This window comes from Montipora foliosa, chromosome 7, assembly GCF_036669935.1.
Source record: "Montipora foliosa isolate CH-2021 chromosome 7, ASM3666993v2, whole genome shotgun sequence".
Lineage (NCBI taxonomy): Eukaryota > Metazoa > Cnidaria > Anthozoa > Scleractinia > Acroporidae > Montipora > Montipora foliosa.
The window spans coordinates 18,674,212-18,689,715 of record NC_090875.1 but is presented as its reverse complement, the minus strand read 5'-3'; the positions used below and the strand labels follow the sequence as shown (position 1 = coordinate 18,689,715).

The 15,504-nt window shown below is 41.4% G+C and overlaps 1 long non-coding RNA gene across 1 annotated transcript; it reads right to left on the bottom strand.

Annotated features, from left to right (window-relative positions):
- Positions 1-7,114: 7,114 nt before the first annotated feature.
- LOC138010439 (uncharacterized) lies at positions 7,115-9,023 on the bottom strand. The gene is made up of 2 exons (XR_011124473.1): positions 8,889-9,023; positions 7,115-7,627 (listed from the first exon to the last, which is right to left on the bottom strand). It is a non-coding gene; the product is annotated as an uncharacterized lncRNA (long non-coding RNA).
- Positions 9,024-15,504: the final 6,481 nt, after the last annotated feature.

Sequence of the window (15,504 nt, the reverse complement as noted above, 5' to 3'; positions counted from 1 at the left end):
TCCGTTCACACTAAGATGGCAGATTCATCTGGCCAAGAATGTATGTTAAAGAGGGTAGTGTTTTTCTTAAACCATATTATTGTAGTGTTTGTGTCAGCCTACCTTCGGTTTTACGTTGCAGCAAATCTCTCTGAGGTTACTACTTGCTCGGCGATCATCTACCTCCATCCCATCGCGCAGGTAGGATGCGCATTCGACTTGCATTTCAGTGGAGACTGCGTCTGCGTCATTTGAAGTTTCTTGGATTCCACATCGTTCCTCCACATCATCATCCTTGCTATCACTTGGTTCATAGACATCCATCTTCACTCCATCGCCTCGATAGGATGCGCATTCGACTTGCATTTCAGTGGAGACTGCGTCTACCTCATTTAAAGTTTCTTGGATTACAGGTCGTTCCTCCACATCATCTTCCTTGCTAGCACTTGGCTCGTAGACATCCATCTTCACTCCATCGCCTCGATAGGATGCGCATTCGACTTGCATTTCAGTGGAGACTGCGTCTGCGTCATTTGAAGTTTCTTGGATTCCAGATCGTTTCTCCACATCATCTTCCTTCCTAGCACTTGGCTTGAAGACATCCATTTCCACTTCATCGCCTCGATAAGATGGGTATTCGACTTGCATTCCAGTGGAGACTGCATCTGCGTCATTTAAACTTTCTTGTATTCCAGATCGTTCCTCCACATCATCTTCCTTGTTAGCACTTGGTTCGTAGACATCCATCTTCACTCCATCGCCTCGATAGGATGCGCATTCGACTTGCATTTCAGTGGAGACTGCGTCTACCTCATTTAAAGTTTCTTGGATTACAGGTCGTTCCTCCACATCATCTTCCTTGCTAGCACTTGGCTCGTAGACATCCATCTCCACTCCATCGCCTCGATAGGATGCGCATTCGACTTGCATTTCAGTGGAGACTGCGTCTGCGTCATTTGAAGTTTCTTGGATTCCACATCGTTCCTCCACATCATCTTCCTTGCTATCACTTGGTTCATAGACATCCATCTTCACTCCATCGCCTCGATAGGATGCGCATTCGACTTGCATTTCAGTGGAGACTGCGTCTACCTCATTTAAAGTTTCTTGGATTACAGGTCGTTCCAAACACATCATCTTCCTTGCTAGCACTTGGCTCGTAGACATCCATCTTCACTCCATCGCCTCGATAGGATGCGCATTCGACTTGCATTTCAGTGGAGACTGCGTCTGCGTCATTTGAAGTTTCTTGGATTCCAGATCGTTCCTCCACATCATCTTCCTTCCTAGCACTTGGCTTGAAGACATCCATTTCCACTTCATCGCCTCGATAAGATGGGTATTCGACTTGCATTTCAGTGGAGACTGCATCTGCGTCATTTAAACTTTCTTGTATTCCAGATCGTTCCTCCACATCATCTTCCTTGCTAGCACTTGGCTCGTAGACGTCTCTTTCTTGGACGCTCCCATTTGACACTTCAGCGGAAAGAGCGGCTTCCTAGAAATACCATGAAAGAACATTACTCAGTAAAAAATATAACAGCTGAGTGAATGAAAAGGTGAACGAATAATAATTTAATTCAGTTGGACATCCTTCCTCCATAAATTGTATTTTGATCGTGCATGAGACTAGTAAACTCGAGTACCGAGTAAACTCTATTCAGTTAACTCTGTTTAAAATATAAGTGCTACACGGCCAACGTTTGTATAAACGTAACCTTTCCTTGTACCTGTACATGTTCATTGCCGTGACTTTAACATCTTTAGTTCCCACGGCCTGCTCCCGTCTGACCTTGTAGCTCAGTCGGGAGAGCGGCGGAGATCTAACCCGAAGGTCGTGGATTCAATTCCCACCCTGGTCAGAGTTTTTCTCTGTCCTTGTGTGGGCCCATTTCCATCAGTAGGGCTAACGCTCACATGGTTCATATGGATAGAAAATCTAGCACTACACATTACACTCTCTTCAGTTAACTCTGTTTAAAATATAAGTGCTAAACGGCCAACGTTTGTATAAACGTAACCTTTCCTTGTACCAGTAATAAGCCGAGTATTTTGCGCAAAAAAGGTAAACATTATTTTAATGTCTTAGAAATCCCTGACGAGATAAATACGGCACTGACCAGCGCATCGCCATTTACCTGTTTGTTTACTTTTTTTCTCGGCTTACCTCGTTTTCTGTGTGTTCACAGAGAGACTGGCTAACATAATTACTTATTGAGATCTCAGGATCTTCTATTCCCTCGTCACAAGTGGCAGGGCATCGATATTCGAGAGATAATTGAGATTGCTCTACGATATCATCTGGGAACAAAGAATATTCTTCTTTCTCGGTTAGCTGAGTCTCGAAGATTTCCATTTCCTGTGCTGTATCCTCAGTTGGACTCATTAACGCACCAGCAATATTAGGCAAATCTACCACTAAAGTGTTTGGAAGCAAGCTGCTTATTATGGAGCCTGGTGGCTGCTGTGAGATGTCAGCTCCTTGAGTGATGAAAATGTTGGCATCACTCGAGTTGATGGAAGTAAGGAGCGGTGAGACGACCACCTCGGGAGGGGCGCTGGTTGCATGAAGCAGATTAAAGGTAAGCAGGGAATTTGACTGAGTTGACTGTTCATAGGCTTCAGGATCTTGACTCTCACTGACTGTTTGTGCCTGGCTTGGAGCTGATGACCATACTCTTCTGTACTGGTCAAGTAGTTGGTGATAAGACTGTTTGTAAAACATACCTTCTTGGAATACGCCCCTCCCGAGGTCCATGCCATACTGAAGAAGTGCTTTATTAGCGTCGTTTTTCTCTTTAACTTCCCAATACATGCCCTTAACGGCTTCATACTTGTCTTTCAGAATTTCATGACTTTCTGTGAGCTTAGCCAGATCTTGGGACAAGGCCTTCGCGTATGTTTCCCATTCTGTGGATTGTTGTTTAAATTTCTGTACATCCAGTTGCTGAATATGATTATCATCAATGAGCCACTGCCGCTCGCTTAACAAACTTTGGATTGTAGTTTGCTGTTGATTTATAATTTGACAAAGTTGCTCCTTAGACAGAGGAAGACTGTTGTTTGCCATGAGGAATCCCGCAAAAACAAATGCGGAGTAACTGTAGGAAAAATAATAATAAAAGGCCTCAACATATCAGGACACTTGTTTCCTTATAATACGTTATCCCTGCTCTAAAAGGAAATTGTTAAACGCGGAAGACGAAAATTGTGCGTAAAAAAATCAATGACTTAAAATAACTCCGCTTTTAGTTTTTAACGGTAAAGAATTCTCCGCCGAAAACAAACCTCTGTATGCTGGTAAACAGACTTACCTTCAGTTTACGAAACTCTTTTTGAACCAATAACAATATTTTGAATTATAACCTTATGTTTTTACCCAACACTAAGGAAATTGTTCCTCCGGTACAAATTGAGCAAAACAAGTGAATACTTTCATTTGCTGCCAAAAGAATACCAAAATAATTCCTTGCGCGAGCTAGAGCACCTAGAGGTACACTAGTTCACTGGTTTACTTTCGATTTAGAAACTAGGTTATTTTAAGGGTTTAACTGAAGTGATCATTTAAAAACAGTTTAGTCAGTTATTTTAGGACCTTTGCATTTAGTTTTCCGGCGCATTTCTACCGCGCGCGCAAAGTGTCGCAATGTTTCTTGCTGTCTTACATTAAGCGCGTGCTGACTGAAAATGTAGGCAAGCAAGGTGTTTGTGATTCCATCATGGATAGTTTTATAAAATAATTAGGATAGTACGCGCAGTTTCATTGGTCAATTGAGTATGGAAACGCGACTGTGACATCACGCGAATTTTGATTGGTTATATGCCGCCAGACGCGCGTTTTGATTGGCTGGTAGGAAAAATGAGCGTGTATCAAGGAAATCTGTTTCAATAAAGAATTTTTCTTCATTTGTTTCCTTCATTTGTCGAGTTAACTTTGAGAAATATTTTATAAGAATTCGAACCCGACAGTTATGCAAACCCTCAACTGCCTCTCGGGTTTGCGTAACTGTCTCGAATTCTCCCAACTCCCCCTCGTGTTTAGATGAAGCTATGGAAACACGGAAAACGTCCTCTATTGCTTAAATAATTAGCTGACTATATTATTTTAATGAATGTCAGTGATTCCACTATTTTAAACGTCAATTATTTGCTCTGCTTATCCTCGACGAAATTCAGTCGCAATACACGAGAACTACCTAACAGGAAATTCCTCTCGCACTCTCGAAAAGCAGCATTTGTTGTTAAAATTTATTCATGGTAACATTCGCATGAAAGCAGATGGTTCATCACTTTGACATTTTTGCATGCGGAAATAATAATTTGCAATTATTTTAGAAGAGCAATTTAGATTTTGGGTGGTAAACTGCCAAAGTAGCTATTTCATATCCATTGAGCGCAAACGGAACGGTTGTTTTATTAAATGCCATTATTTCTGAACTGGACTATTCCATTTTTATGAAACATCCCGCGCAATCAGTTCCCATAAAAGGTCATAGGGTATATGAGCTGATTACCGAGATTAAGTGAGTCATAAGTATAAATTGCACTAGGAATTTGACTTGGCATCAGTGCATAACACAAGCAATACCGAGAGAAATTTATTGATAGGTAGCGTTGAGTTAGAAAAGCCACCACTTGACAAATAAAATTTCGTTGACACCTTTTACGCACGATTTGCGCATATTTACAAAATGTGCGTATGATTGTCGTTGTCGTTTTACGAATAGCATTTTTATCACAAAATGCAACAAAACTCCCTCTTATTTTAACTTAAGGCCACGCAAACGAAGAGTAAGCTGGGGTCGAAGATTCCAGTATAAAGAGGCTTTTATTCCAAGCGAATCTCTTTCTCTCTTAAGTTGCTACAAGTATTTTGAGAATTAGAAACTGTCAACTGTCAACAGAAACCGATTTGTCCGGCGAAGCATCTTGAGCCGCCTTTTCCCTTCTCATTTCTTGTCCATTCTGTCTCGACAGAATCGCCACTTTGTTCAACCTCCTCCTAATAAAAACAAGAAAAGGGTTAAGTCATTATAAGGTCATGTGATTAACTTGCGTTGATTTTTCGTGGCAACAGCAGTTCTTTGTTCCGTTGGCCCGTTCCGTTGGTCCATTCCAATCCATTGGTGATCTTGCTTATCAACTAATTCCCAGGGCCGTCCGCTTTCATTTGGAATTTCCCGGGAGGACTGAGATTGCAACATGATCTTCTCTCTAAATTAGCGATTACCGTTGATTCGTAATTTGAATTGGGTACTTGTGGCACAGAAAATAAGGAAAATTAGAAATCGTATCCGTGGACTGGATTTGAAGGCGGAGTTTCAACGCTAAATGAACCACTTCTTTGCGCTTCACCACTGAGGATCAAGACACCGCGCTCTCAAAAAAAAGATTTATTTAAGTCTCTCATAGAATATCGCTTCTGACGAGTAATTAGGCTTATGCTAGATTAATAACGCCTAAGCTTTGATTTTCACCCTGCGGGGTCTAGGACGCTGTGACGTCATCCCTTTCTCAAGGCCACGTGACGCCATTGTTTAAATTTTGAAATTTCCACCTAACGTACGTTTGCATTTCCTGCCCAAATTTTGAATCTTTCGTTTCTGCCGTTTCTCCCACGAAAATTCCATGACGATATTTCTTTTCACGTTATTCCCGTAAAAATGACATGCATGACACAACCACTGAACATATCAATATTCCAAGAATCTGCTGTCTTATCATTCGGCCCTCATGTATTTTTGCGGTTTTCCTGTGTGTTCCTGTCTACGTTTCTGAACGGCGGTGTTTATCAGTGTCACGCATGCATGAAGAAGCCTAATGGACTCCTATGGTGATATTAATAGGGCCGTTTATAAGAGAGAAAATCAGCCGCGGCTTACTCTGGCCGCGGCGTACATAATACGCGAAAGGAACTATTTATACGAGTATAAACTGTCCGGCAAGGATAAGCCACGGCTTGAGAAAGCCGTGAACGTAAATTTTGTACCATTTATCCATCCATCTCTGCTAGGGGTAAAAAAGGTCGAAGTATATGCATAAATTATTCATCTTTGCTGCAGGTAAAACATGGTTGATGGAGTCGATGGAGCGTACACCACTCCTGGCCTTTCTTAGTATGCCCCAACAGTTTCCAAGAATCTGCTGTCTTATCATTCGGCTCTCATGGATTTTTGCGGTTTTCCTGTGTGTTCCTGTTTACGTTTCTGAACGGCGGTGTTTATCAGTGTCACGCATGCATGAAGGAGCCTAATGGACACCTATGGTGATTGAAAAGCATACTCGTTTCCGTGATGGTATGTGCATGCAAAGCGGAAAGTTGACATTGTTGCCCCTTGGCAGCGCCTTGCGTCAGCTGCAGACATATTTTCAATTCCGTTTTTCCTGTTTTTGTATGAAGTTCACCCAAAGCTCTTTAACTCAAACGGAAAGCTGACTGCAAGCAGTTGCTTTGTTGAAAGTCGTTAAGGCCTCTACAGATTTAGCCGCGTACCGAATGGTAATTGGACCGGACAGAAAGTGAAACGATTTAAGCCCCTTAGGGGGGTTAATGAAGAGGAAAGACGATCAGGATAATATCACGTCCTTGTTAACATGATATATGAGCCTGTCGGAAGCCCCCTTTATGAACAAGCGGGAATACTTGTACACGTTATTCGCTATTTGTTCTGTCCGCTCATTCAATGAAAGCGCTCACTATTACGGCATATCATGAAAGCTGGACTGGACACACTTCTGGACTCTGGACTGTGGACCGTCAATAACGGGTTCAGCAACGAGAACGTCATCTCAAAATATAAATTCACGCCATTGTAATCACGTCACGACCATTCCAAGCTTTTAAACATGACAATGGAGTGGCAGTCCCTCAAGAATGAAACTGATATGAGTCACGCTTAATTTATGGGAGAAAATGAAAATTTATTTGCTAGTGCTGACGTCCTCCATAAAGCCTCACATTCGGCTATTTGCCAACGATGTCAAAGAAATGGACAAAAATTAAAAACGCACGTGCAGGACGTGCAGAGCTATTGTTTTTTCCCACTAAATATGCAAATTTGGAACGTTCTCGTTGCCGAGGGCGTTGTCCTTCCTAAAGCTCCCTAATTGTTCGATATCATGACTGACTATTACGGCCAAAAACATTACTGTTTTAATGCATCCTGAAGAGATACAAATCCTGAAACTTTATCTGTTTGCACTTTTCTTCATCTACATGACTAGATAGTTACAAAATACCAAAAAAAAAGCGAAGAATTGTAAACTGCTGCCCACGGAAGCTCTGCTTAGTGACGGAACAGGGACATCAGAGCGCAAGCGGCGATCACAAGATGCTTAGCAATTGGCGCCGTACCACTGTTGCAGTAGTCGCCGGAACAGCAATCTAGTTCACATGTCGAGCTGGTGGTCCTGCGACACTCTTCAAACGATCTATCACCGTGTTCACATAATTCTTGTGTATAACAGGTTTTGACAAAGGATTTAAACTGAATGCCGTGATCCTTATAATCCACGGACATTTTCACACAGCGATCTGCATTAAAGCCAATCCGATGTGCGACCGAAGCACAGTCCACTGATTGTTCAGATGCAATGCACTCTGCCATGCTGTTCGAGTTGACACAGTTTTTGCACTTGATTGCAAAGGCTGCACGAAATAAAGAACAAAAATTCACAATTATTTAAAGTAAATTACACTGGATCAAGACATATGAACTTTCTGTTTCTTTGGATACAACACTCTGAAAAGCGTGTTTTTCCGTCCTCCGTATTACAGGGAAAAAGAAACGGACTGCCTGTCTTGCAGCCAAATTATGAGGTCGGTTTCAATGTAAGAACGAGTTTAAATTTTTGTTGATAAATCATTGTAAAGAGATCGGCTTGATGTCAAGTAGTCAAGCGTTGTTAGCATTTTGCGGCATTCTTTGAAGAAGAAGTAAATGGCAGGGCGTTCAACAATTAATTAAGCTCCAAGTTGGGACTTCAGAGAATCAAGCGCAATGATATTTTCTTCCTAATTCCCAATTAGTTTTGTGTCCCATTGGCCGTTTTTATACTAGAGACGTAAAATCCGTCCAGACGAATTAAGCTTCTCTCATGTTATCCATCTAGTGTAAAGACGGGACGAACTATATGAGACGCATAATTCGTCTGGGACAAACATTTTTTCTGCGTCTAATAAATTCGTCTAGTGTAAAGACGGGCACAAGAAGCATAATGCGCCTGGACGAACTATCCAGTTTAGTTCGTCTTCGAAGACGCACTAAAGTGGATACTTCGTCCAGACGCATAATGCGTCTCTTTACCGAGGAATCAATTGTTTTAAAGCAAACGTTGTGGACAAGCTCTCGAGTTAAAATTGTTTCTAGATCATTCTTGTTGCACACTCGGTTGAAGAGGGATTAAAGAATTCGTGCACACTCTATTGAAGAGACAAAAGTTTTGCAAACATTTTCGCAGTTACTCATTTGTTCGATAATAACAAAAGTAGAGGCCAAAGAGGTTTATCTTCAGTCAGTTTTAAACATTGTTCTAATAAGAACCAATGTTTTACCACTTACAGGGAAATGCGAGTATGAATATCCATTTGTAGCATAAAAAATGACAAGGCAGTTTCAGGTAAATACTATAAAGTAGCCCTCGAGTCTTAAGGTGTTTCTAGTTCATTCGTTCAATCAATTTGACCACTTCTCTAACCTGAATGCTAGTTTGAACAACCCACATGTCTAAAACACAGAATGACAAGAGGAAGGCGCCAGATTAGATAATTTTGAACAAACCATGGTGTGGGAAGTTTAGAAGTAGTGTGAATTGGGTGGGACTAATTCAACCCTGATGTAAACTCTGTAAACCTTTGTTCGGAATCAGTACGGTACCAAATTGATGGTTATAAGTAAAAGTAACCTCACCAGCTGAGATGCAGAGCAAAAAAGCCAAGGAAAACAGGGTTTTCATCTTGAAACCGTGATTAGTCGCGCAGTTCTCCGATCGAGCTCCTTAACAACGAAATAGCTCAGTTGATAACCGCACCTTACATTAAGAACACACCTGACAGTTGTCAATGAGATGCTTATCAAATTTGACAGAATGATTAAACGAACCAATCAGAACAAAAAGTTGTATGAGCAAATTATAATAACAATTGAATCTAATGCATAAATTATTTTAATATAATTTTTCGATATAACTGCGCCGATGATTGGCTAGTAGAGAGTAGTGACACTTTACTACGTGTGCTCTGTGAAGAGAAATCCGAGAAGCGTGACGACCGTCAAGAGCGTTCTCGAGAAACTGGGAAGAACATTCTAAAACTAGACAGCTCACAACGCACGGTTGACTCCCAACTTGCCTTAACGCTATTTATATGAACTAAAATTCATGGTGTGCATTCGCATCTCAATATGATCGCAATTTCCTGGAATATAAAAAAGCACAGCAAATAAAGCTGTTTCAACTTAGCGACTAAATTATCAAGGTAACTATTTTGGCTTTTCGTTCTGAGGCAAAATGGGATGGAATGGAAATCAGTCGTTTCAAAGTTCTTTCTCCAGTTCATTTCCTTATTTATACCGTTGAAAATGGTATTTGTTTACTCCAAGAATTAGGTTCGGCACATGAAAAGTTCCACGTCTGACTTACTTCGTTTTTGTATGAGGCCGTGAACGTAGATTTTGTACCATTTATACGGGGTGTTCGCGTCTAATTTGTATTTTCTCTCGTATAAATGGCCCTATTGAAAAGCATACTCGTTTCCGTGATGGTATGGGCACGCAAAGCGGAAAGTTGACAGTGTTGCCTCTTGGTAGCGCCTTGCGTCAGCTGCAGACATATTTTCAATTTCGTTTTTCTTGTTTTTGTATGAAGTTCACCCAAAGCTCTTTAATTCAAACCGAAAGTTCACTGCAAGCAGTTGCTTTGTTGAAAGTCGTTAAGGCCTCTACAGATTTAGCCGCGTACCGAATGGTAATTGGACCGGACAGAAAGTGAAACGATTTAAGCCCCTTAGGGGGGTTAATGAAGAGGAAAGACGATCAGGATAATATCACGTCCTTGTTAACATGATATATGAGCCTGTCGGAAGCCCCCTTTATGAACAAGCGGGAATACTTGTACACGTTATTCGCTATTTGTTCTGTCCGCTCATTCAATGAAAGCGCTCACTATTACGGCATATCATGAAAGCTGGACTGGACACACTTCTGGACTCTGGACTGTGGACCGGCAATTACGGGATCAGCAACGAGAACGTCATCTCAAAATATAAATTCGCGCCATTGTAATCACGTCACGACCATTCCAAGCTTTTAAACATGACAATGGAGTGGCAGTCCCTCAAGAATGAAACTAATATGAGTCACGCTTAATTTATGGGAGAAAATGAAAATTTATTTGCTAGTGCTGACGTCCTCCATAAAGCCTCACATTCGGCTATTTGCTAACGATGTCAAAGAAATGGACAAAAATTAAAAACGCACGTGCAGGACGTGCAGAGCTATTGTTTTTTCCCACTAAATATGCAAATTTGGAACGTTCTCGTTGCCGAGGGCGTTGTCGTTCCTAAAGCTCCCTAATGTTCGATATCATGACTGACTATTACGGCCAAAAACTTCACTGTTTTAATGCATCCTGAAGAGATACAAATCCTAAAACTTTATCTGTTTGCACTTTTCTTCCTCTAAATGACGAGATAGTTACAAAATACCAAAAAAAATGCGAAGAATTGTAAACTGCTGCCCACGGAAGCTCTGCTTAGTGACGGAACAGGGACATCAGTGCGCAAACGGCCATCATTAGGATGCTTAGTAATTGGCGCCGTACCACTGTTGCAGTAGTCGCCGGAACAGCAATCTAGTTCACATGTCGAGTGGGTGCTCTTGCGACACTCTTGAAACGATCTATCACCGTGTTCACACAATTCTTGTGTATAACAGGTTTTGACAAAGGATTTAAACTGAATGCCGTGATCCTTATAATCCACGGACATTTTCACACAGCGATCTGCATTAAAGCCAATCCGATGTGCGACCGAAGCACAGTCCACTGATTGTTCAGATGCAATGCACTCTGCCATGCTGTTCGAGTTGACACAGTTTTTGCACTTGATTGCAAAGGCTGCACGAAATAAAGAGTATAAAAGCTCTTTAATTCAAACCGAAAGTTGACTGCAAGTAATTGCTTATTAGTTGAAAGTCATTTGCTTATTCGCTATTGGTTCTGCCTGCTCATTCAATGAAAACGCTCTCTATTCCGGCATGTCATGAAAGCTGGACTGGACACACTTCTGGACTCTGGACTCTGGACCGTCAATAACAGGATCGGCAACGAGAACGTCATCTCAAAATATAAATTCGCGCCATTGTAATCACTTCACGACCATTCCAAGCTTTTAAACAAGGCAATGGAGTGGCAGTCCCCCAAGAATGAAACCCATATGAGTCACGCTTAATTTATGGGAGAAAATGAAAATTTATTTGCTAGTGCTGACGTCCTCCATAAAGCCTTACATTCGGCTATTTGCCGACGATGTCAAAGAAATGGACAAAAATTTAAAACGCACGTGCAGGGCGTGCAAAGCTCTTGTTTTTGCCCGCTAAATATGCAAATTTGTGACGTTCTCGTTGCCGAAGGCGTTGTCGTTGTTAAAGCTCCCTGGTGTTCGAGCGTGGCCTCAAGACATTCAAAAATTGGACTCGATATCATGACTGACTATTACGGCCAAAATCGTCACTGTTTTAATGCATCCTGAAGAGATACAAATCCTAAAACTTTATCTGTTTGCACTTTTCTTCATCTAAATGACTAGATAGTTACAAAATACCAAAACATGGGATGAATTGTAAACTGCTGCCCACGGAAGCTCTGCTCAGTGACGGAACAGGGACATCAGAGCGCAAGCGGCGATCACAAGATGCTTAGTAATTGGCGCCGTACCACTGTTGCAGTAGTCGCCGGAACAGCAATCTAGTTCACATGTCGAGCTGGTGGTCTTGCGACACTCTTGAAACGATCTATCACCTTGTTCACATAATTCTTTTATATAACAGGTTTTGACAAAGGATTTAAACTGAATGCCGTGATCCTTATAATCCACGGACATTTTCACACAACGATCTGCATTAAAGCCAATCCGATATGCGACCGAAGCACAGTCCACTGATTGTTCAGATGCAATGCACTCTGCCATGCTGTTCGAATTGACACAGTTTTTGCACTTGATTGCAAAGGGTGCACGAAATAATGTGTAAAAATTCACAATTATTTAAATTAAATTACACTGGATCAAGATTTATGAGCTTCCTGTTTCTTTGGATACCATACTGTGGTAAGCATTATTTTTTTACTCTCTGAAAAGCGTGTTTTTTCGTCCTCCGTATTACAGGGAATAGAAACGGAGTACTGTCTTGCAGCCAAATTATGAGGTCGGTTTCAGTGTAAGTTTTTGTTCATAAGTCATTAGGGAACTTTATCAACGACGACAGGAACGGCAACGTGAACGTCATCACAAAACATAAATTCTCATTATTGTTATCACTTCACGACTATTCCAAGTTTTTAATGCGAGAAAGGTATGGCAATCCCTCTGGAATGAAAACGTTATGAGCGGCACTTTATTTAGAGGAGAAAATGAAAATTTATCTTCAAATGCTGGCGTCTTTCATAAAACCTGAAATTTGGTCATTTCACAATGTGGTTTTGCTGACGACGGCAAAGAAATAGACAAAAATGAAAAACACACGTGCAGAGCGTGCAAAGCTATTGTTTTTGCCCACTAAATATGCAAATTTGTGACGTTCGCGTTGACGTCGCCGTTGTCGTTGTTAAAGCTCCCTATTGTATTAAACGAGATCGGCTAGATGTCAAGTAAATGAAGGGGGTAGTTTCTAAAGAAACTGTGGTGCTGCGTCGGTGGGGAAGTAGTATACAAAAATTTGGTTTTATCAACGGAGTTGATAATGTAAATTGGCCACCGTACAGAGATTTTAAAAGCTGACGTTTCGAGCGTTAGCCCTTCGTCAGAGCGAATCGAAAGGCTAACGCTCGAAACGTCAGCTTTTAAAATCGCTGTACGGTGCCCAACCCCTACCCCATTATAGTCTATTGTGTGGCCAATCATAGACCCCATCTTAGTCACTTTTGAGCAAATGTCATTTTCGCTATGCCAACTTAGTCACTTTCTGCATGACTATGCCTCTACCTTATAAAGACCTTTAAGTAGGTCATCCTTAAATGAATTGACACGTTTGTTAAATTGAATGTAGAACACTTTACTTTTCACCTACAGTACAAACATTCTGGTACATTTGCTAGCCGTAAATGTTGGCAAACGTACCCAACCGAGCCGACTGTTAATTATTAAAACAAAAGCACGAACCATTTCAGTGCCATTTTTTAACCGCGCATCTTCTTATTTTTAAATCCCTGCTTACCAGAATTTTCTTATCTCAGAAATCCCAAGAATGTGCGACCCCATTCTAGTAACTCTACTATAGCCTATGTACAGCCGCCCGCTCTCCGAAAAAAAAAAAAAAGAGGAGCGTCTGTGATTTACCGTTGATAATCGTGTTCTATACCACGTGATTTTTCCTGGAATGTGTGGAAAATGATTTGATTGGTTATTACCCATCGATCATTACATCATTGAAACAACGAGTTTTGATTGGTTTTTATTTTTATTTCTCCACATCAACACATCAACACCGTGAGTTCGTGTGTACTTTGAGCACGGTACAATATACGGATAAAAATCTTTTTGATTGTCAAAGAGGTTTTTCTTTTAAAGTACGAGCGGAATTGTTATCTATGGAGTGTAAAGTGGAAATCGATTCGACGTACATTTGTAGGAATTAAATTGTTGTCAGCGCAAAGGAAACGAAGCGCTTTTCGCGAGGTGAATATAGCACTATTCAAGAGATTGTCCACTCGAAAACGTCTCCCGCTATTCCTTACCAGTCAATGTAATCCCAACGCCTTGCTCGGACCAGCTTAGCCATTGTCAAGCACAATTTACAAAGCGTGATGCCCTGGAAGATTTGAGATGTGAACACACCGAGGAAAATAACAGCTCATCGGCAACGATCTGAGTGTACTGTTCTGAAGATCAGAGCCGTACCTGGTTGGAAGACTTGCAAATACGTCCTTTCCTTTAAGAGTGCTTCTATGCTATAAAGCCAAGGTATCTTAAAACTATCGGAGACTCTCTTCAATGCACGTTTGAAATCTACCTCATCGACCATCATTTTGAGAATTTAGCACCAACGAAATATGAGCCACGCAAATTTTGGTCAGCGTAGATCACTTAATAATGTATGCAAAATTTTTCCGGAACACGATTACTAACGGTAAATCACAGACGCTCCTCTCCGGATTTTTTTTTCGGAGAGCGGGCGGCTGTACACAGGCTACTCTACTAAAAATGTAACCCCATTATACTCAATCCAGTGGTGAAAATGCGACCCCATCCAGGAGCACATCCCCATTAACCTCTTATAAGAAAGTACTCCCTCCCCCCGGGGAAATGAGGCCTGACCACAACACCGAGAGCTCCATGCCATATGAGGATTACTATAAAGGATGAGAAGCATTTCCACATTTTTTGAATGAGACTCATTTGCTTCTATGGCCACCAAAGGGTCAACCAAAATTTACAGCTGAGCTTTAAGGTGTAAGATAAGGTGTGTCTCGAAAAATAAGACACAAGACCCAAGACCTCAAAAACTAAGACCTCGAAAACAAAGACCTCGAAAAATTCGTTTATTGATGAACTCTCTTCGAGGAAAAGTCCTCCGCCTTGATGGCACTTGAGACCCATCTCCCATACGAAAAGACTAGGAAGGGGGTACTTGTCGTACCTTTTAGAAGCTAAAAGGGCGGTTTTTGTACCTCTTAGGGTGTTGAGTTTCAAAAGGTCCACAACGTGAGCTTTAGCGTTACCTTTTAGGGTAGTGAGACGAAAAATTATGAAAAGAGACATTTGATAATTAACTATTTTTTAATTTGGTCTTATTAAAACCCATAATTTGGTACCTCTTTGAGGTGAAAAAAATTTCATGCCACGCCCACAAGACAGTATCTTGGTATCTCTACGGGCCGATTTACACGGTACGACTTTGTCGCATGCGACAACGGCTTACGACAGGCCCACGATATGATTTACGATTGTTGTGTACGTCAGAAAAAATGTCGTAGCATTTTAAAACATGTTTTAAAACGCTGCGACAATCGTAAGTCATGTCGTAGACCTGTAGTGCGCTTGTGGCATGCGACATAATCGTATCGTGTAAATCGGCCCTAAGGGGTTCCTTTCAAAATTTCCGACGAGCACCCCCTATCTTTTCATATGGGAGTTTCTCCCGCCCCCGGGACTTAAGGTTGGTTAAGCATCGGACTTATCTACCGTGTGGGAGGTTGCGGGATCAAAAACCCCGGTTGGACCAACACTCAGGGTCTTAAAAAACAACTGAGAAAGTGATGCCTGCATGTACATCTTAATGTGGTTTCAATAAGCGCCGAGTACAAGATTGAATT